The 21,724-nt window shown below is 50.3% G+C and overlaps 1 protein-coding gene across 1 annotated transcript in view; it reads right to left on the bottom strand.

Annotated features, from left to right (window-relative positions):
• Window positions 1–21,724, bottom strand: part of Gsg1l (GSG1 like) — a 193,241-nt gene that overhangs the window by 98,960 nt on the left and 72,557 nt on the right. The gene's annotated exons all lie outside the window — the stretch shown is intronic.

Raw genomic sequence — 21,724 nt, 5'->3', positions numbered from 1 at the left:
TCTGGTGCCCATCAGAGCAGCAGGAAGATGGAAGATCCACTTAGATCCTGTGTCCCTGGAGGTGGAGTCCCCTCACCCAAAATATCAAGACCCAGTCCTGTAAAGAAGGGGTACCCCTAGAAGAAAGAGCAGCACACTAGGAAGGGAAGTAAGGCTGTGACATGACATTGCATGGAGTATCAGATCATTCTATTCTCACACAGAAGGAGGAGTGTGTTATGAGGGGTGCTTAGACACTCCCAGCTCTTTCCACAGGCAAAGAAAAGGGGTTCAGAGATGAAGGGTTCATTCCCTCTCTCCTGGTAGGGAGCTGTCTCACACCTACACACTAAACAGAGTATTTGGAGATGACTGAAGAGCTGGGCAGAGTGGTGCCTGCCTGTCATTTCAGCACTCAGGAGGTAGAGGCAGGAGGATTGTCTGCTCTCGACAACAAATGAGGGAGTAGCCCTGGGCAATGGCTGGGGAACCCTGCCTGTGGAAGAACAGCATGGCCTCTCTGGAAGTCCTCCCTGAGGCATCCTTGACACACTCCCGCCCCCACTCATTATTTTCTTCCCACACGATCATTGTGTTTCAAGAATGTAATGAAAATCACCCTTTATTTTTCCATCGGTTTCTTTATGTATGCACACTGACACACACCTGACACCTAAGGCGGTCAGAAGACAACTTGTGGGAGTGAGCTGTCTCCTTCTACCACTTGCGATCCAACTCGGGTTGTTGGATATAGCAGCAAGTACGGCTGAGCCATCTTCTCAAGCCCTTAGAGACAACTCTTTCTGTCTCATCTGAAGCCCGTACCACCCCCTCCCCAGCAGCCACAGCTCCCTCCAAATTCCTAAGGCATTCAGTCTTTATCCCTAGGCCAGTTAGCAAAGGCTCTGCAAACAGTGCAGGATGGGAGGTGGGCTTCTGTGTATTCCCTAACCCTACCTAGTCTGCTGACTTTGGGGACTCTAATGTAGCAGCCTGAAATCAAAGTGATCCCCACCTAAGTATATGCTGTCTGCATGCTAGGCTGACTTAATTAACGTGGGCAGAGTCTCGAAGTCCTTATTTAACCATGGGATGTTTCCAGGATCCTTGGGGGACAGTCATCCCTCCAGGAGAGCGCCTTCCTGCTGGCTGCCTCCCTGTCTGCACCGCTAACTCTCTCTCATCATCTTCTTGCTGAGAGTGTTTTCCCCATTGGCTCTCTGATCTTGCAAAATGGGACCAAGGCATACTTTGCTCAAACAAATGCTAAGCAGCCCAAGGAGCGTGGGCTGGCCACTGGGTACAGCCACCAAGCAGGGAAGTTGCTGATCATCACAGCAAGCCCACGTCACCCTCCCAGCCAGCAGCCTACAGGAGCCCTGTGATGGGCTGAAAGGCCCTCGGGGAACCTGTAATTAAATCCCAGAAGAGTGCCAACTCTCCCAGTGGTGAGAGGAGAAAAGAGCGGGACACAGCAGGCAGGCACGTCCAGACAGTGACAGCCAAGGCGGACACAGGCTGCCCTTGCTGCAGTGGCCTACCAGATGATGTCAGGAGCCGAGCTGAGGAGCCTGGAGGTTTCATCTCAGGAAGGGAGGGGGAGGACACAGGTGATTTCTAACTAGAATCTGGCTGAGAAAGCCTGGAGACTCCTAGGGAAAAATCCACCCTGGCCCTACCTTGTTCTAAAACTCTATGACCCATCAATCTACCTGGTGAGCAAAATATGCTCTGAGCAGGGCTGGCTTGCAAAGGCTAGATCCTACTGTGTCATTCTCGGCTTGCAGCTCAGTCTGACAGCCACCGGCAGGCACGTGCAGACATCCTGACAGCACAAGTGTTAAAATACTTTCCCACCTGGTCATACAATAAGCAGCTGTTGTCTTCACACCTCCTTCTAGCTGTCCCTCTCCCTCGCTTCCTGTCCAAGATGGGTGTGCTTCCCTTCCAGGGCTGGGCCCAGAAGTGTGGCCAACATTGGTTTCATGACTTGGAACCTGTTTCAGCGACTGAAACTTTCGTCTAGGACTTTGAGCATTGCTCTACTAGCTTTTTCCAGGTCCTTTTCTCGCAAAACAACCATCATGACCATACACTATGTGAACTTATCATCCTTTATTTTTTATTTATTTATTGGGAGACAGGGTTTCACTATGTAAGCCAGACTTACACTAGAACTCAGGATCTTCCTGCCTCAGCTCCTCAGAGTCAGATGTACAGCCAAGAGTCACCATGCCCGGCCCACCCTTTCTGACACAAGATGTGTGATGCACACTCCTCCTTCCTGATTTCCTTCTATCTTTTCTTCCAAACTCCTACTCATTCTTTAAAAGCTTTTTCAGTCATGTTCCAGTTCATAAAACTTGGCTTCCTGCACAGTGAATGAATGGTATCAAGGACTTGGATTGGTCCTCACTGTGACCAGAGAACTACCTGGATTTACCTTTGGTACTGTTGTTTCAAGTTCCTGTTTTGATGATGTATCTTGGGCAATACTCTCTGCAGATCATACCCATTGCTTGTCCTTTGGGGCAGTGGCAGGAGATCAGGACAGAGACTGAGACACACAGTGTCATCCTTTTCTAATGTCTCAGGCCAACTATAGAAGCAAACCAGGGAGAGTCTCCCACCTTCCTCTCTCCACATGTTCCCGAATCAGCTGCACTGATGAACGGGGACATGATCAACACATCCATCACAGCTCATCTACTTGTCCTTGCTACGGCCAGGCCCATCTGTACCACCCGATCTATCATCTGTCCCTCCTGCCCTAAATGAGTCTCTCCTCTGTACCACCCTCATTTCTCTATCTCTGTAGTGGGCACAGGAATGTCAAAACTGTGCTTCTCACCTCTTCATCATGCCCCTGTCTCTAAGCACCTGACTGTTCAAGGTATCTAATTCAGTGGATACAATGTATTCTTTTTCTCCAACAATTGTTCCCAACATACATGGTAACATTACTTTCTGAGTGACAATACCTTTGACCAAATTACATTGCATTAAATTTACTTCTTTTTTTGTTTTTGTCTGTGAGACACAGTCTCTATTTGTAGCCTTGACTGTCCTAGAACTTGATATTTAGACCAGGCTGGCTTCGCACTCACAGAGTTCCACCTGCCTCTGCCTCCCGAGTGCTGGAATTAGACATGTGCCATCACTGCCTGGCTTAACCTTATTCATGACCTAATGTGTCCCAGTTGAATTATACCAGGTCCACAGCTGGCCAGTGCCAGCAGTCCCCTTAGTGGAAAGGTGGTATTTTGTGATGCAGAGTCTGTCTTTCTCCCTCAGTGCCTCTGACTCTCCCCTCTCTCCTGCCTTGTTGCATTACTTCTGCAAGTGTGGTTTCAGCACTGCACAATGGACAGCTCCTAGGTTCCATTCCCCCAGGGGATTGAGTGGAGCTATAGGCAGTGTTCCAGTTGGGCAGCGGAGGGTCTCCCACAACTGTGTGCCTGCTTATGAGCCATGTGCTCAGTCTGCCACAATAGCCTCAATATACATCATTCAAATATAGAAGGAGACCTGACAATGGGACCAGAATCCACTGCTCAAGTGCAGCCTGATGCTGGGCAGTGGGCAGGGCAGTCAGCCGCTGTGCTGAGCTACTTTTGGCCAGCACTGAGCCTCTCTGTGGAACTCAGAGCACCCAGATCAACTACTGCTCCTACCCCTGCACTCCCAGAAGACCCCAGAACCCATGCATCCATAATCTCTGACTTCTGTCATAGACAGAGGTCAATCATAGTCTACTGATTTATTTCTGGTGATGGGAGACTGTGAAAACCCAATGACTGAGCTGACTATAGCCTTTGTATACACTATGGTGCTTTAGGTTGCAAGTTACAGAGGTCACTGGATCAAACCCCTTAACCCATAGTCCCAGAATTGTCTCTTTTGCATGTATGTAATATTAAAAATTGAACTTGGAACCTCACACATGGTAAACAAATGCCCTACCCCTGTTTTGTTTTTAATTAAAAATTGAGATAGGGTCTCATTAAGTTGTCCAGGATGGCCTTAATCTCACAATCCTCCTGTCTTAGCCTCCTAAGCATTGGGCTTTCAAGCATGTGCAGCCATACCTGGCCAGGGGATTTTTCTTACTAGCATGCAAGAACCCCCGGAGGGCAGTCCCTGGGATAGACTCACATAGCTGCTCCAAGGCATCATTACAGATAGGGACTGTCCCTCCATTCTGGGAGTGACCAGGGATGAGTTCTCCTTTTGCCTTTGTGCTCATAGATGTCTGAAGTACCCTGAGCTGAGGTGGGAGGTGAGGCTGATTCTGTGTCTGCTCCTAGGAACAGGAAAACTTCCAGAGGCTCTCATAGTGCTAGGCACCACCTATGCAAAAGCCAATTCCTGCTAAGGGACAGGATAGTCAAACCGATTTTGACCAGTGAGGACTAGGTTTTCATCTGGGGACTGTGCTCACATTCTCTGTCTGTGGGCAACTGGACAAGAAAACAACAGCAGCAGCAGCAATGCCTTCTGGAAGGAAAGCGGGGTAGGCAAATGGAAGAGCAGATACCAGTACCACCTCATTCCCAGTCTAGAAATCTCACTCGAATTCACCTTGGAGGAGCAACAATTTCCAGCCAAAAGAATTTAGATTGCTAACGGAGACAAGCCCTGACCTGGGCTCTCCGGGGTGTGTGACAGGGGAGCAGTATTTCAGACTGAGGTCAGCAGGAACCATGCCAAGCATTATGGGGCATTTCCCAAGAATTATGGGGGACCCTGAAAGTGGGTGTGTCATAGGGGAAAAGTGAGGAGGAGTGGAAGGTGAGTCCAGATTAGAACCAAAGTAACGGAAGGAGACAAATGCTGGCTGAAGGATCCAACTCAGGAATCTGTGGGCCACAGGAAACTGTGGAAAGTTTCAGAGAAGAAAGGACACAGAGAACCTGAGCTTTGCTGAGAGAATCCTAGATCTTCTCATGCAAACAATGAAATGATAGCACTCTAGAGATTAGGAATATATTATAGTTTGAGTCTAAAGTGTCCCCCATAGGCTCTGTTTGAATGACCAACCCCCGGCTGGTGGCACTATTCAGGTAGGCTGCAGAGCTCTCAGGAGGTGAGTTCTGGGTGGTTGAAGTGGGTCACTGGGAGCGGACCTTTGGAACTTATTCCTGTACCAGGCTCCTGACTTGCTGCATGCTTCCTGGTCCACCATGATGAAAACAGCCATTAGCTTGCCTTCTCATGCCTAGAATGGAACAGGTCTGCTATGTCTTCTCCAATATGAGGGAAAGAAAGCCATGTGGATAGAGCCGGAGCAGACTCTTCCTCCCTCAAGACGTTTTCATGAGATGTGCTGTTACAGGAACACAGACGTAACTAGTGCAGTACGGTCAGTGTGAGCACGCGCGCGTGCACGCGCACACACACAGACACAGTGAAAGGCTGGGGAGAGGTTGGAGGGGACTGTTAGGACCAAGCCACATCATCAGTAGGGGCTCATCCCATAGCAGTGCTCAAGAGAAGGAAGAGGCCATTCCCAATTCAGGAGCCAGGGTTCGCTGGGCAGTTAGGTGTCTTTACCTCAGGAGCAGGGTGAAAGGACAGGACTGCCACTGACTGGGGGACAGTGACAGTGTGAGGCAAAAGAAAGAAGACGAGGTCTGCTAAGAACAGGGCACTGTTTGGGACATGCCACAGTTCTCAGAGTGACAGCAGAAAGCCTAGGAGGTTCAGGTCGAAATGCATTTACCACAGCATCTGAAGGGAGGGGGAGGGACCCACAAGCTGACATGCAGCTTCAGTTTGGAGGGCACTGGGAATTGTCAGGACAGCAGCATGCTGAAGAGCATGTCTAGACAGTAGCAGCCTTTCAGGTGGGTTTTCTTTTAGCTCTGCAGGAGAGTGGGGTAGTGGGCAGAGTGACACCTCTCGCCTGCAGCCAGCACCCAGTCTGCAGGGAGCCACAGTGGACACGGTGCAGAGGGAAACAGCTGCCCTGGAAGACCACAGCCACTGAACCACAGGCTGGCCCAGCCCTAGCTCTGCTCAGAGGGTTACTTGTCTATTTCGGCTTGAGTCCATTTGCCCCTGCACAAATATCTACAATGCACCTGCTGTATGCCAGGTACTAAGTGAGAGATGGAGCCAAGGTCAGAACAGCCATGGCCCCTGGTCTTGAAGAGGTCAGTTTGACAGAGGTTTCTGTTCCACCCGGTTCCACTGTTGTTCTGTACCAAAGAAACACATACAGGTCTACATTAATTATAAGCTGGTTGACCTATTAGCTCAGGCTTCTTATTAACTAACTTTTACATCTTAAACTAACCCATAATTCTTGTCTGTTAGCCATGTGGCTTGGGACCTTTTATCAGTGAGGCATTTTCATCTTGCTTCCTCTGCATCTGGGTGATAGCTGCAGATTGAGCCTTTCCTCTTCTCAGAATTCTCCTATCCTGGTCACCCTGCCTATACTTCCTGCCTGGCTATTGGCCAATCGGCATTTTATTAAACCAATACAAGTGACAAATCTTTGTAAGGTCCCACAGTAGCTCAGCGTCAGTCTGGTGACAAACATAGACAGGACCATCAGGCTTATAAAATGCTTTGACATGAAATCCCAGAAGCCAATGGAGAGGAGGCCTTTGTAGCTAGAGCCATTAACAGAGAGCATTACCCCATGGTTTCCTGTGCTGTTGAGATAATGACTCTATATCATGGGCTCTGAGCCGTCCTGTAAGATTACAGACCCAACTTCCTGGTACCCTTCTCCCAAATACCCCATGCCATCCTTCAGTACCACAGGGCCTTTGCACATTCTCTTCCCTTCCTGGACTCCCTTCCCCAGCTTCATCCCCTATAAGCTCACACTTTAGTTGGCTTATAGTCATGCTTCCATCTTCTGCACAGACTATCCCCCTGGGATGGGCTTCCTGAATTCCCAGGCTAGGCAGAGTTCATCTAGAATAGCCACCTTCCAGTGAATTCGACCACCACACATTGGAATCTCTTATGTAGCATTTAAATAATGCTGACACCCAGTCTGGGGCTAATTCCAGTCAATTGGAAGCTTGCGTGGTGAGGGGCTAGGTCACTTACTATGACCCAGGCCTCAGTGACTCCAGGATGCAGCTGCCGTGTGTGTCAGAGCCTGTGTTTTCTGGGCACTGACAACATTTCTAGGGTTGCTTTATTCAGGATGGCCACTCCTGCTATAGGCTAGATGGTCCAGAAGACTGGGAATTGGCCCACTGCACCTCCTACAGTGACCAACACTGCCAGCACCAGATGAAGATGCTCTCTGTGATTAGGGCTTACGTGCATGGTGACTCACAAAAAAAATCATAACACAGTTTATGGCTTGGATCTGCAGTGCCTGTCACAGACTCCTGTACTGATGTTTGTTTCCTGACTGAAGGAAGTAGGTCACTCCAGGCCTGTGAAGGTTCCATGTGGCCCCTGGTTCTGGTCTTGCCTAATGTTACCTGGTCAGCTGTGATGTGAACTGCCTTCACCACACACTCCTACCTCTACAAACCAAACAGGCCCACCATGTCCTGCCCTACATGGTGGTTGGAACATTCTGAGACCCTCAACCAAGGGAAATTATGTCCTTCCTGAATCACCCCTGTCAGGCCTTGTTACCATGACACAATCATGGTTAAGGCCTGTGGGAAGGCCTATTGACCCTTTTTGGAAGATGAGGAGACATAAGACTCAGGAATTCAGAAGGAAACGAGTCTTAGAAAGTGGAGCCCTGCCCACCTGAACCTAGGCCCTGCCTGTCAGGACACCCCCTAACTGCCTGGCTTTCTAGTATGCTGCAAAAGGCTTCTACTCAGATCCCCTGCGAGATGTGAGGCTCTGATGTACCATCTTTGGTCCTCCCTGACCTGGAAGCCCCTCTGATGACACCCAGCTCTGTTCTCAGGCAAGCAAAATCCATAGATGAGTTCTGAGAAGCCCAAACAAAGCTGCAGTCACTCTGCCAGAGGCCTCATGGCCTCACACCAGGAAAAGCCTCTAATTGGATTCCATTCAGTGGCTGTCAGCTTCCCGCGGACACTGTGCTGATGGTGGCTGCGTGGTGAGTGTCTGGGTCAGGGGGTCACTGCGCAGGGCTGGCTCCCCAGCGCCCAGTAGCTAAGCATTTAACCTGAGAGGCTTTGACATGGGTCAGAAGCTCAGTCTGCTAGTCCAGTTCCAGCTTCTAACTGTGTCAGAACTGGCCACGAGTGGCGGCCAGCTGCAGTATTCATCCTTCCCTGCTCCCCTCCCCACGAGCTCTCTGCTCAGCACAACAGCGAATGCAGAATTTCTGAGGAGCCCGTGGAGGTCTGTGGTTCTCCTACAAGAAGGCGACATGCAACCAGGCATGGTGCATGAGCCGCTGCAATTCCAGCACTCGGGATGCAGGAAGACGATGAGTGTTAGGCCACCCAGGGCTACTTAGAGAGCTCTAGGCCACCCTGTGCTGCATAACAAGTTCTAAACCAACCAGCCAGACCTTGTCTCCAAAAGAAAATAGCAAAAGAAGAGCTGAGATGAGGCTCTAGCAGCAGGCTTGCCTGGCATGGGCAGGGCTCTCCACACCCCAGAACTTCAAACCAATGAAATAGAGAACATGTTCTATTTTCAACACAGAAGATCGACCAGGGACGCTGCTGCTCAGGACACAGCTGGGTGTGTCCCCATTCAGACCTCCAGCTGCTGCTCAGTGCCCACATTTCTTTGACGTCTCTGATGTCAGTGCAGACTCAAGAGCCACCACCCTGGTGGATAGACAGGGTGCCAGGAAGAAAATCCTAGTCTGAGAGTAGGCTAGCCCTTGGATTTTTCCCTTCTGCTGCTAGCAACTGATAATTCTCTCAGGAGGCCCCTCCAATACCCAGTCCCTGTAGTTGGGACTGGCCTTCCTCCCAACCTGAGAAAAGTCACAGACTCTGGCTGGGCCAGTGTTTTGAACTCCTTCATGACGGAGATAGGTTCAGCAAAGGTACACAACCCAAGTCAACCAATGATCCCTAGTCATGGGAATTTCTGTGGGGTACCCTTCCCCTGGGGTTGCTATGCGTGTGCCCTCCAGAGGCCCTGCACCTTCTGGAGAGAGCTTCCCTGAGAAGGAAGCCAGGGCAGAAGACCCACAGGACTGGAGCCAAAAAGAGATACATCACGGGGAGCTTTTAGATTGAATCCAACCATGCCTGGAGGGTGACTTTCATTTACTTGAGCCAATATATTCTTTTTTTCCCTCTAAAACCATTAGGGCTGTGTTTCTGTTGCGTGTAAGTTGGCTGAAAAGCTACTGAGATAGCACAATCAGAAAAGTGATTGCTTCACAAGCACAAGGTCTCAGGTTTGTATCCCCAGCACCCATACAAAAAAGTTGGAGAAATGCATGTGCATCTGTATCCCCAGTGCTGGAAGAAGGAATGACAGGCAGATCTCTGTAGCTCATTGGCCAGACAGCTGCATCGAATCCATGAGTTCCAGGTTGAGCGGGAGACACTGTCTCTAAAAGTGGAGTGGAGTGACTGATGGGGTAGCACACACCTTCAATCCCAGCAGTCAGCAGAAAGAGGCAAGTGGACACCTGTGAGGTCAAGGCTAGTCTGGTCTACATAGTGAGTTCCAGACCAATAATACACACACATATACACAGAGAGACACACAGAGAGAGAGAGAGAGAGAGAGAGAGAGAGAGAGAGAGAGAGAGAGAGAGAGAGAGAGAGAGAAGAAGAAGAAGAAGAAGAAGAAGAAGAAGAAGAAGAAGAGGAGGAGGAGGAGGAGGAGGAGGAGGAGGAGGGGGGGGAAGGAGGAGGAGGAGGGGGAGGAGGAGGAGGAGAAAGGAAGGAAGGAAGCAAGCAAGCAAGCAAGCAAGCAAGCAATAGAGGAAAATGCCTAGTGTTGCTGGTTATTTGCCTCATGATGGTGAGGGGAAACTAAGAACAGATTCTTGTCACATGCCCCAGGGCCCCAGGGCACAGCAAGCGAATGAAGGGGACTGAGCAAGGTGGCTCCTCACCTTCCTTCAGCATGCCCTCCCCACGATCAACTTTACCTGCTCACGTGTACTGTAGTCTCAACATCTTTCACAGACACTGTGATTAGCTGTGTCCAAGGTCTAGGACTTCTTGGGAATGTCAGGTAGACAACTGGGTGTGGGCCATTGCTGCTCCTCGCTGATGCTGAGACACGCACTCTGAGAGTGATGGTTTCTTCCGATCTGTGTGTGTGTGTTTGCGCGCACACGCGTGTGCCAAAAATAAGTGTCAGGTGTCTTTCTCTGCTGCTTTCCACCTTACTCTTTGAGACAGGGTCTCTCACTGAACCTAGGCCTTGCCCATTTGGCTAGTCTGGCTGGTCAGTGGGCTCCAGGGATCTGGAGGTCACGTGCTACTCTTACTGGTTCTTCCGTGGTGTCATACTGGACCACATGGCCACCCTCTGATACCCCCTTTATAACTTCGTTCAAAAGACACCATCATGGTGGAGACTTCCCAAATGCTTATGTTTCTAGTGGATCCTCTCTGCGTCACTTCCTGATTGGCACGTACACAAGCTAATGCTCCCAATGTGTAAGAGTCTGTCATGGCTCATGCTATGGTGTGAGTATGTCGTGTCCCAGTAACCTCATGAATTAGGGTTTGTTTGTTAGCTCGTGGTCCTTGAGGAAGGAGCCGGGTCCCAGCACTTGAGATAAGATGTCATTACTATGAAATTAGTAAACAGGACAAGGCAAAGCCGTGTTGGAAGATGTAGGCTAAAAGGATGTGTCCTTTGGGATTAAATTGCATTCTGGCCTCTTCCTATCTACAAAGAAGTAAAGAGCAGCCTCCCCACTGCCACAATGTTCTACCCCAGTACATGCAACCACATAGTTTTGGATTAAAACTGTTGAATCCATGAGCCAAAAAAAAAAAAAAAAAAACAAACCATCCTTTCCACCCTACCCCACACTGCCCTTCTCCCAGTGTTTGGTTATGGCGTAAAAGCTGGGAATGGTAGTTTGTCTAGCTCCCCATTCTGGAATGCAGGCCGGGGAAGGCAGGGAAGCTGCGCAATGCTGTCTCCTCAGGGCCAGTGTTGGCCAGCTCTAAGCAAGGACCATGCTGTAACCACACAGACTAAACAAAGAGAGAAACCAGACACGTCTGTCATTTCATCATCCCTCAGGAGATATCAAAGGACCAAGGGTTCCATGTGGAGCAGATGCTGACCACACCATGGGCCTGACTCATGTGTTCGTCTTGCTCTTTTCTTGATCAGCAAGGCAATCTGAGGAGGGCACCAGGAAAGGCTTTGCCGCTCTTCCCTCCACACCATTCATAATGAAACAGATATGGTTGACTATATCCATGAGTCCCATATTTGTATAGCCAAACAACCGCATATTGAAAATATCCTCTTAAAAGCATCATGCCCATAACTGAGTATGTGCAGTATGATATCAGCACACTGGCACCATCAGCCAACTTGAGACAGTTTATCAGGTGCAGGAACACGTGTGTGTACACATGCAGTGCTGATTTATATACGGTACTGGAGCAGTCTTGGAATTTATTATGGGGAGCTCCTGCAGCTAACCCCCCAGATATCAAAAAAAATCTATCAGGTGACATCTGTGTCTTCATTGGGGTTCTTTGTGGGACCAATCAAAGACAAGTTTCCCTGCTCAGGGCTGCTAATTAAGGTTAAATAATTAATGCTTGAGACAAGGCAGACAAACTTGGCTTCCTCCTTGTTGAATCCCCAGCCAGTTCTTGAGATACTGTGTCTGGATTGCCAGCCGACTCCCTAACCACAGCCTTTCTCCTCAGAAAAAGCACAACGCAAAGGATTCCAGATGGGAGGACCAGGAGGGAGGACTCTGGGTGGGAGGATTCCAGATGGGAGGACCAGGAGGACTCTGGGTGGGAGGATTCCAGATGGGAGGACCAGAAGGGAGAACTCTGGGTGGGAGGATGCCAGAAGGGAGGACCAGGAGGACTCTAGGTGGGAGGATTCCAGATTGGAGGACCAAGAGGGAGGACTCTAGGTGGGAGGAGTCCAGATGGGAGGACCAGAAGGGAGCACTCTGGCTGGGAGGATTCCAGATCAGAGGATTCTGGATTGTAGTCCCAGCACATGAGGAGATTCTCAGACCCACTACTAATCAGAGAAATGCAAATGAAGGCATGGAGAAGTGCCTTCCTGCCCTGTGCTGACTGATGGGCACACGCAACTGGAGGAGACCCAGCTGGCCCAGGCACGGGCTTGAAAATGAAATATAGTCTTGACCTACATGATGACTTGTGGGTCAAGAGCAGAATCACGTATGACAATTGTCATATGAGACAATTAATAAGGAGACAGAGGCTGGAGGGTTGCCATGAGTTCCAGGTCTACCTGGGCCATATAGTAAGACTCCATCAGAGAGAGAGAGAGAGAGAGAGAGAGAGAGAGAGAGAGAGAGAGAGAGAGAGAGAGAGAAGAGCTGAAAAAATCCACACTCCCTGATAGCATCTGCAGTCACTGGTGTGATGACACCAGGGTCAGCATGTCCATGGCTCAGCCAGTCATAGAAATCAGAGCAGGTAAGAGGTGATGACAAGCCTCAGATGCCTCTGGTCTACAGATCTACTGGTCCTCACTTTGCCATTATTTCCGAGCATGCTCCCAAGGCATGCGAAGAGCGCCCATGTCTGTGAGCAGCAGCCTCCCGTAGCCCTTGTTCTCCTGGTCTCCTGATTTCACTTCTTTCTGCAGTGCCAAGTGGAACCCAGAGTCTCCCTTGCTAGGCAAGTGTTCTCCACTGGTCACCACCCCAACCTTGAGCCAGTCAGCCCTGTGACTCAATTTTCTCTCAGGCTTGACATGATCTTGTGTTTCATGCATGGCAGCCCTGGGAGTAGCTGAGCCGAGACTACCCTAGGTGTGTAGTAGGCCTCAGAACCGGAGTTCGTGTGACCATGCTCCCTGACAGTTACACAACACACTGTCCACCCAACCCATGCGTATCCCTAACTATCTCCATTTACGGGTGTTCTATGGTATACGACATACAATCCCAGAGTAGAGCAACCCCAAGGGCATTCTCACACAGGTCCAGAGAAGGACCAGCAAGAGTTTCTATGTCGCAGCACGGTGACAGGCAGTCAGAACCACTTCACTATCCGCCACTAGAAAGGCAAGCGTGTGCAGGGACTGCCCAGCGGCAGCTTCTGCTTGGTGGGGCTGGATGGCAGAGCTGTGTGGGCAGGTCACAAACACGGGGCTTGTGGAGAACTAAGAAGAAGAACTACGCCCTGAATCGCTGTTCAGCAAACTCGGCATTCTCTGGATCTGGGCTGAATGTGCTGCCTGACTTCACAACGTGAACACAACCCGAAGCGTGCAGCGTCAGAGAATTTCATCACCTTATGCACACTCAAAGGGCAGTCACACACACCTGTGTGGCAGGGGTCACTCACCCAATGAAGCTTTATTATTTTACTTTTTAGGATCAGGTCTCGCCATGTAGCCCAGGCTACCATGGAACTTGAAATCCTCTGCCTCAGCCTCCAAAGTTTTGGTATAAGAGATAGCCACTGCCATGCCTGACTTTTGATGTGGTCTCTTGATGTATCAAGGGACTAAATGCACACAAGGGCAGGGGGCAGCTGTTGATACCATGACATGGCATACTTTATACTCGTGTGTGGGGGAGGGGAATTTTTATTAGGTATACTGTCTATGTCTACGCTAGTCTTGAAATAGTCATCTTCCTGCCCCAGCCTCCCAAATGCTGAGACTACAGGTGAACCAAGATGCCTGGACCTAAAATTATCTGTCTGTCTGTCTGTCTGTCTGTCTGTCTGTCTGTCTGTCTGTCTCTATCTATCCATCCATCTATCTATCATCTATTTATTCATCCATCCATTTATTGTATGCATATATGTGTGCACATGTTTACATATCGTGCTATGCATGTGGAGGTCAGAGGACAACATGTGAGAGTTGATTTTCTTCTTCTACAATGTTGAGCCCTGGGATTTAATTCAGGTCATCAGCCCCAGCAACAAATGCTTTTAACTACCGGGTCATTCCACCAGCTCCTAAACCGGTTGTTAATAAGTAGGACTACATTCTAAAGTAACAGTAAAAGTATAGAGTAGTAACTTGGTTTTGTTGTTGTTGTTGTTGTTTGTTAATTTTTCTTGAAACAAGGTTTCTCTTTGTAGCTTTGGTGCCTATCCTGGAACTCACTCTGTAGACCAAGCTGGCCTTGAACTCACAGAGATCCGCCTGCCTCTGTCTCCTGAGTGTTGGGATTAAAGGCGTGTGCCACCACCATCCGGTGAGCAGTAGCTTGTTAAATGGCACTATCTGGTGTTACCACTGCCAGTTGGGCCCTTCTTTGTAAGTGCATATCTCTCCTTTGGGCAGCCTGGAAGGTCAACACAATCATTGTCATAAACACATAACATGTTGCACTGATCACTATAATGGCCACTCATAAGGAAATGAGAAAAATTTCATCTTTCTTTAGTCTTATGGGACCACCATCACTTACAATGACCAAATATCTTCTCTTGATGCTCCTTCCCCATCCCATTTACACTGGGTCTCTGACAAGCATCGTCCCGGGAGCACGTACAGAAATGATGATGTTAAGGCTTGGAGGATCACATAATGCCACTTATCCCTCCTGCATTTCTGCCACGGCTCTGGCAGTATTCTCGGAGTCAGTACCTCAGAATAATGGAAGACGTGTAGGCTAAGCCAACCAAAACACTACCGTGGCTCCTGACCACCCATTAACCCTCAAGCACTCACCAGAGCAACCGACAGTCACAAACAAGAAAACTCAGCCTTTTTTTGTACACTTACCACTGAGTTTAGGGTAATTTGTTACACACCCTTACTGCAGACATCACTGACTGATATACACATGATTTATCTACTCTAAGCACATGTAGAAAGAAACTCAAGCATCAGAACACCTGCAAACATAAGTATTTCACACAGAATTGCATGTGGCCAGTATGCAGAGCTGTGATAGGCACAGGACTGGACAAAACCATATATTAGTCAATCCACTGGAAATACACAGGGACAATCAGAGACTTGGCATTGATCAGAGAAGTAGTAGCCACTTGTTCTTTTCCCCAGAGTTTTGACCTCAGTAAAAACATGTTTATGAAGACCAGGTCCTAGAAATAATAGCAGGAAGGCACGACAGCTGGTGCTCAATAAGTAGCCAACAGGCCAGTGCCTATGACCCAGTCTGAAGGGTCCAGGGATAGGCTCGGGGTTCAGTACTGGCCAAGTGCCACCCCTGTCTGAAATCCAGCTGTGTTGTATGCCAAACCCCATGTTCTGAATTCCACAGGCTAATGGTGACAGACTGAACTAACTTAACTCTTGCTCTTCATCTCAAACAGTTTGCTAACTTCAGCCCTAAAGGGGACCGAGGACAAAGCCACAGGAAATGAGTGAGACAGCAAGGCAGGCATCCGCATCAAGGAGACAACACTACATCCACAGGCGGCAGCCATCTTTCCAACTCGAGCTCAAGCAGCCCTCTAGGGAAGGGAAGGGGGGGAGGCTTCAAGATGAGGTATGAAATTTAATTCCAAGAACAAGAAGGTATGGAGGAGACTAGGAGATGAAGAGGAGAATACCACTCCATCCCCAAAAGAGCTCTGGGCTTGAAGACTGACTCCAGGCTTTATAGCTGTCTGAGCATAAGCAATGTGGTCAGCCTCTCTGAGTCCCAGCTTTCCTATCTGCAAAGGAGAGACTGGAGGAACAGCTGCGCCGTGGGCTTGCTGCAAGGATGCAGGGATGGTGAGATGGGGCACACACAGCAGAGGCTCTATGGAGCACGGGGCTTAGACCATTGCCAAGGGCTAGCGATGCCCAGCATTGTGCAGGGTTTGGCACTGAATGAAACAGGCAGGGCCTTTAAGGAGTTCAGGGTTCCTGCGAAGCGAGCAAGATGGGAAACAAGGAGACATAAGACGGGACTCTGCAGAATTCACAGACAGGAGGAAGCGGGGTTTGATAAGGGACATTCTAGACAGATGACAGCAGAACTCTGGGGAGAGGACACAGAGGGGGGTGGGAAGCTGAGGATGCCCTGCGGTGAGTGCCCAGAGAGCAGGGAGAGCCGCACCCTGTAACAGTGGCCACTGTGTGAGCTACCTGTTCCTCTACTTCTTTGCTAGCCTTCTATAGTCTAAACAATTAGGTTAAATAATCTTTCTTTCAGATATACAAATTCCAGAGCATCCAGTGACTTTCGGTTTATAAGGGTGTGTGAGATAAGATGACAATGGACAGAATGTATTTTTCTAAACATTTAGAGGAACTAGCCCAAGAAGTCAATGCTGGTTGGTATATTCTGGCCAAAGTGGTGGGGGCAGGGAGTGGACACAAAGACACGTGCCCAGCAAGACTCCCAACCATGCCCCTGTTTATCGTTTCCCACCCTCTAAAAGGCCTTCATATGCTGGGTTCCTCCAGATGGTGCTGGAAGGATGGAAACCCACCTGTTGTCTCAATATCAGTCCTAAAATAAACCTGATTTTCTTCTCACCAAATCTTGCCTCTCATGTTGGACTTTGAGGAGCACGCAGACTAAGTTTGTCTACTCCAGCACTGGCCCCATCAGCAAATATCACCCATCTGTCCCAGAGAGGCTGCTGGGAAAGGCCTGACCTCTGCTTTCACTTACTCCTTCCCCCTCTGGCCACACACTGATGAGAAAGGGAGAGATTCTGAGCTGACAAGACTTGGCTTGGGTTTTTATTTCCAATGGATGTAAGAGGTGTCTGGGACACTGGGCTGTGGGTCTCCCTGTGACTGTGGAATCGAGTCCATATCTTAAGTGATCACGTGGCATCGCACTCCTCCATACACACAGAGGCACACTTGAAGAACCTAGCCCACTGCCCCTGCCCAGTTGCCTTCTGAGGGTGCTGCCTCCGGCAGATGCCACCTCCTGCCTGGACACCAGGAAATCAGCCTTCAGTGTTCAAATCAGACCACTCTACCTTAGCTCCCATATAGTATCCTCTGCGTGCCTTCCACGGTTCCAGGGAGCACAAGCTCCCTGAGTGGAAATTATAAGAAGATTTATTATCTATGTGTGAGTGTCTTTGTGTATGTATGTGCCCATGTATGCAGGTTCCCACAGAGGGTCCCCTGAAACTGAAGTTACTGGGGGTTGTGAGCCCCCAATGTGGGTGCTGGGATTTGAATTCAGGTCCTTTGCAAGAGCAGTAAGTGCTCTTAACCTCTGAGCCATCTCTCCAGCCCCTCTTGGAGTGGCTTTTATTGTACCCCAGCCCTACTGACATATCCCACCTGATTCCCCACTACTCTTTGCCTCTCGTTGTCTCATTAGAGCTGGTTGCTGCTGGAGACAGAGCAGCCCGCAAGCGTCTGTCCTCCTGGACTTCACAGGCACTGATCCTCCACCTAGAATTCCTTCCCCTGCCTTGTCCACTCAGCCCACAGGAAGCTCTGCAGAGGACACGGTCCAGTGAATGCTTGCCTGGCAACTTGATCCCACCTTGAGCACAGCCAGGCGTTACCCAGGTAACCGTACCTGGGTTTTGGGATCTAAGACCTTCAGTCAATGAATATCCTTCTCCAAGAACCTCAACAACCCTGTGCATCATGAAGATGCCTGTGTCCTGCGGACTCTCCTCTTACAGAGTCCCTGCCAACAAAGATGGTCGTCTTGTGAATGTCCTGGGGTCTAAAAAGGGTGATCTTTGACTTCCCAAGGATTGCGATTCCAGGCTCTGCACAGGTCTCCCTTGAAGAAAATGTCCCTTTACAAACATCTGGGCCCTGGTGGAAACATTCCCTAATGCCACAGTGGGAAAGACCCTGGGGTCATTAGCATCCTGTCAAGGCAGACCTAACCCTGCCATGAAGAGCCCGCTAAAAGGAGTAGGATGTGCCTTTCCCTTGTGCTCAGCACAAAATTAACCAGAGGAAGAAAAAGCACAGTGTCAGAGGAGTGACCCGAACTGGCAGGTCTCCCCAAACTCTGCACCGCCTCTGGTGGCCCTGGCAGAGAAAGAGCAGTTTGAACTGACAAGACAGAGTGAATCTTGGCAAGGCAGAACCAATCTGAATGAAAGCAAGGTCTCGCTTTCTGCATGAATGCACACACCTGGGTGTGGTGACCCTCCAGCAGATCAATAGGAGCTCTGTGAACGTGCAGTGGGGACCTCGAGATCAGTAAGGAACAGCGCCTGAAAGCAGGTAATTTCTAGTTTTGATTCCCAGCTCCAATTTCAAAGCGGCAAGCAATGAAAGCCGCCATTAAGAGAGGGTGGCAGCCAGCCTAGAGGTTTTTAGTTGAGGGGAGATGTGTCGCAGGGAAGGTGAAGGGTTAACAACCCAAAGCCTCAGGTGACTAGGAGGCTCCAGAAGGTAAGTTGACCCGACTGATGACATCTGTGGAAGCTAAGGAGCACCACACACCAAATGCTGGAATTTGTTATTTCCAGGCTTCAGGGGAACTGACCCACAGACAGACTCTGCCACCCCCAAACTTCCCCTTACATCCTCTACAACCCCAGCACCCCATGCTGCATTTGTCAGTCTCTGCTCCATGGGGAAACTGCTGCCCTGCAGTTACTCTGACAAAAGGAAGAGTTCCCTTTCTGGAGACGTCTGCTTTCTTTGATTTTCACATCTCCGTCAATCTCTACCCAAAACAAGGCAGAGGCTTTCCCAGGCCCTCCTTCACCCCTCCACTGCCCCCATCCCGTGCTCCCATATTCAGGGAGTGTAGAAAGTGCAGAAGGCCAGCTCTGGGGCCATGGGAGCAGCAACTCTGGGTTGCTCATACCCACAAGCCACAGGTTTCACCGTCTGCCACATATCTATAGGAAGAGGAGAAGGCAAGAACAGCCTCCCCTGCAGCCCTCCCCCTGCAGTCCTCCCCCTTCAGCCCTTCCACTGCAGCCCTCCCCTGCAGCCTTTCCACTGCAGCCCTCCCCTGCAGCCCTCCCCTACAGCCCTCCCCCTGCAGTCCTTCCCCCTGCAGTCCTCCCCCTGCAGCCCTTCCACTGCAGCCCTCCCCTGCAGCCCTCCCCTACAGCCCTCCCCCTGCAGCCCTTCCCCATGCAGCCCTTCCCCCTGCAGCCCTTCTCCCTGCAGCTCTCACACTGCAGCCCTTCCCCCTACAGCCCTCCCCACTTCAGTCCTCCACCTGCAGCCCTCCCCCTGAAGCCCTCCCTCTGCAGCCCTCCCCCTACAGCCCTCTCCCTGCAGCCTTCCCCCCTGCTCCTCTGGCCTAGTGGACAGGAAGGAGAGTCAGGGACATGACAGGAATTTTCACATATCACTAGACTGTCCCTTGTCCCTCATGGGCCCACAATGAAACTACATTTCCCATTGTGTATATCTGAGTACAGTGATATTACTGAGTTATAGCCAATAGGATGAACCATGTCCAAGCTGAACTGGCCACACTCTGCTGTTCTCCTTCCTGGCCAGGGGCTTCATGGAGATGCCAAAGCCCAGGAGAATCAAAGCCACTACTGAGGAGGAGATTGGGCCTGGCTGCACAGGACATGCGTGCTCAAGTGTCAGCTCTCCTCACGCAGGACCCTGTGACACAGGCTAACTTATTACTTCTAAGGCAAATGAAAACAAAGGAAGCCCCCAGGAATATGAAGGGGCGGGTGGAGTGGGTCACCACCCTCTCCCAATACACATGTGCCCCCCTCTAACCCTGACATTCATATGTACCAAGTCTTAAGACAGACGATGCTCCTGTTTCTCAAAAAAAAAAAAAAAAAAAAAAAGACAAGGATAAACATCACAAGACAGACACAAAGGAATGTTTGAAACAAGTACCTAGATACACCTAGTCCTGGGCAGCTTCATGCTGCCGAAAACAAGGCAGTGTACACTCCTGCTAGAGAATCAGTAGAACTAACAGGACCTCAGGATTAGATCATATAAGCTCAAGTGACTGATACACATGATAGATGAAAGGGGGTGGGTGAACAGACACAGGGATGAGTGAGTAGGTGCATGGATGGATGGATGGATGGATGGATGGATGGATGGATGGATGCATGATTGGATAGATGGATGGATGCATGATTGGATGGATGGATGCATGGATGCATGGGTGGGTGGGTGAGTGGATGGACAGAGGGTGAGTAGATGTGTGAGTGGATGGACTGATGGGTACATGGATGCAGGTGTGCATATTACACATATGGACAGTAGATATACATGGGTGGGTGGATAGATGGACAGAGGGTGGGTAGGTGAGTAGATGATGAATGGAACAGATGGGTGAATAAATAGATACATGCGTGGAGGGTTGGTGGGTGGGTGAGTGGATGGAGGGTGGGTGAGTGGATGGAGGGTGGGTGAGTGGATAGAGGGTGGGTGGGTGGGTGGATGGAGGGTGGGTGGGTGGATGGAGGGTGGGTGAGTGGGTGGGTGGATGGAGGGTGGGTGAGAGGATGGAGGGTGGGTGAGTGGATGGAGGGTGGGTGAGAGAATGGAGGGTGGGTGGGTGGATGGCTGAGAGGGTGGAGGGTGTTGGGTTGATGGGTGGGTGAGTAGGTGAGGGTGGGTTGGGGGGTGAACGGGATGCACACCAGGATGGAAGGTGGGCAGAAGTGGATAGTGAAGCAGTTCTGGGTATGTTTATGACCATTCCCGTCTGTGTGGCAGAACGTGTTCTCAGTACTGAAATGACGGCAATGAGCAAACACAAATCCCTTCCCGTTGTTAACTGGAGCCTTTTATTCCAATTTCCACAATTAGGACCTCCCCCAACCCTGGCAAGCAGACACTGTGTCCATCTCCACAGCACAGATAAGCAAACAGTTGAAGAGTGGAGAGGGTTGTCTTTAGCCCAGGCACTCAGCCTCCACAGCCTGTGACTGACAGTCCAGGTTCTGACTTATACTAAGCAGACAGGTAATAAATCCACAAGGCGGTTGGTCCAGCTCCCCCTGCAGCACCTGGGCTATCTGGGCAGCAGCTGGTGAAGCAGAGTTTCAGATGTCCATGCGGTATGACACATGTACACTGCAGATCCTCTGGCTTGAACTCCAATGTTATCTGAGCCCCCAAAACTCCTCACCCCTGGCTATGCCTTGCACCCCATTCCTCATGCCTTGTCCCGGCACTCTGACTGTGACCTGTGACAGTCTAGGTTGTGCCCCAGAAGACCTCAGACATGTGCTGTGTCAAATGAAGGAGGGGCTGCCTGTGGTTCGAGTGCCTCCAACCCCATCTATGATCCAGACAAAGGGACAGCAGAGGTCCTGCGGCGTCCCACAGGAAACAGGAGGACACAGTGGAGGGTGGAGAGTGGAGCCGGGCAGCCCCCTCCAGTGCGTCCTTCTCTCTACCCACAGAGTGGAGGCACAGGTGAAAACTTGGGGTCGGTGTGCTTGGCCCAGGGAGAGAACTCAGCAGAACAGGAAGGGCACAGGCTCTAAAGTGTGGAGCCCAGTCGGCAGCATGGATCAACTTCTCCCAGGACAACTCTATACAGATTAGCTTGAAATGGATCACAAAACTAAACCCATGACCCTGAGAAGAGAACCACGAGGGGAAGCTCCACGAGGCTGAATTTAGCGGCCATGTCTTGAGAGCCACACCACGTAAGGAGGCTCAAAGAGGGAATGAACTGACGTCATTGGAGTTTGTGCCCACAAGTTGCCCTTTGGGTGAGGAAAGTGTTCAGGGTGGGGGAGAAAACCCCAGCTCCAACAGCAGGCCAGGCTAAGGTCCGAAAACAGAAGGCTCTGGC

This window comes from Chionomys nivalis, chromosome 8 (assembly GCF_950005125.1).
Source record: "Chionomys nivalis chromosome 8, mChiNiv1.1, whole genome shotgun sequence".
NCBI lineage: Eukaryota > Metazoa > Chordata > Mammalia > Rodentia > Cricetidae > Chionomys > Chionomys nivalis.
The sequence above is the reverse complement of the archived record's forward strand: the minus strand, read 5'-3'. Positions and strand labels throughout refer to the sequence as shown.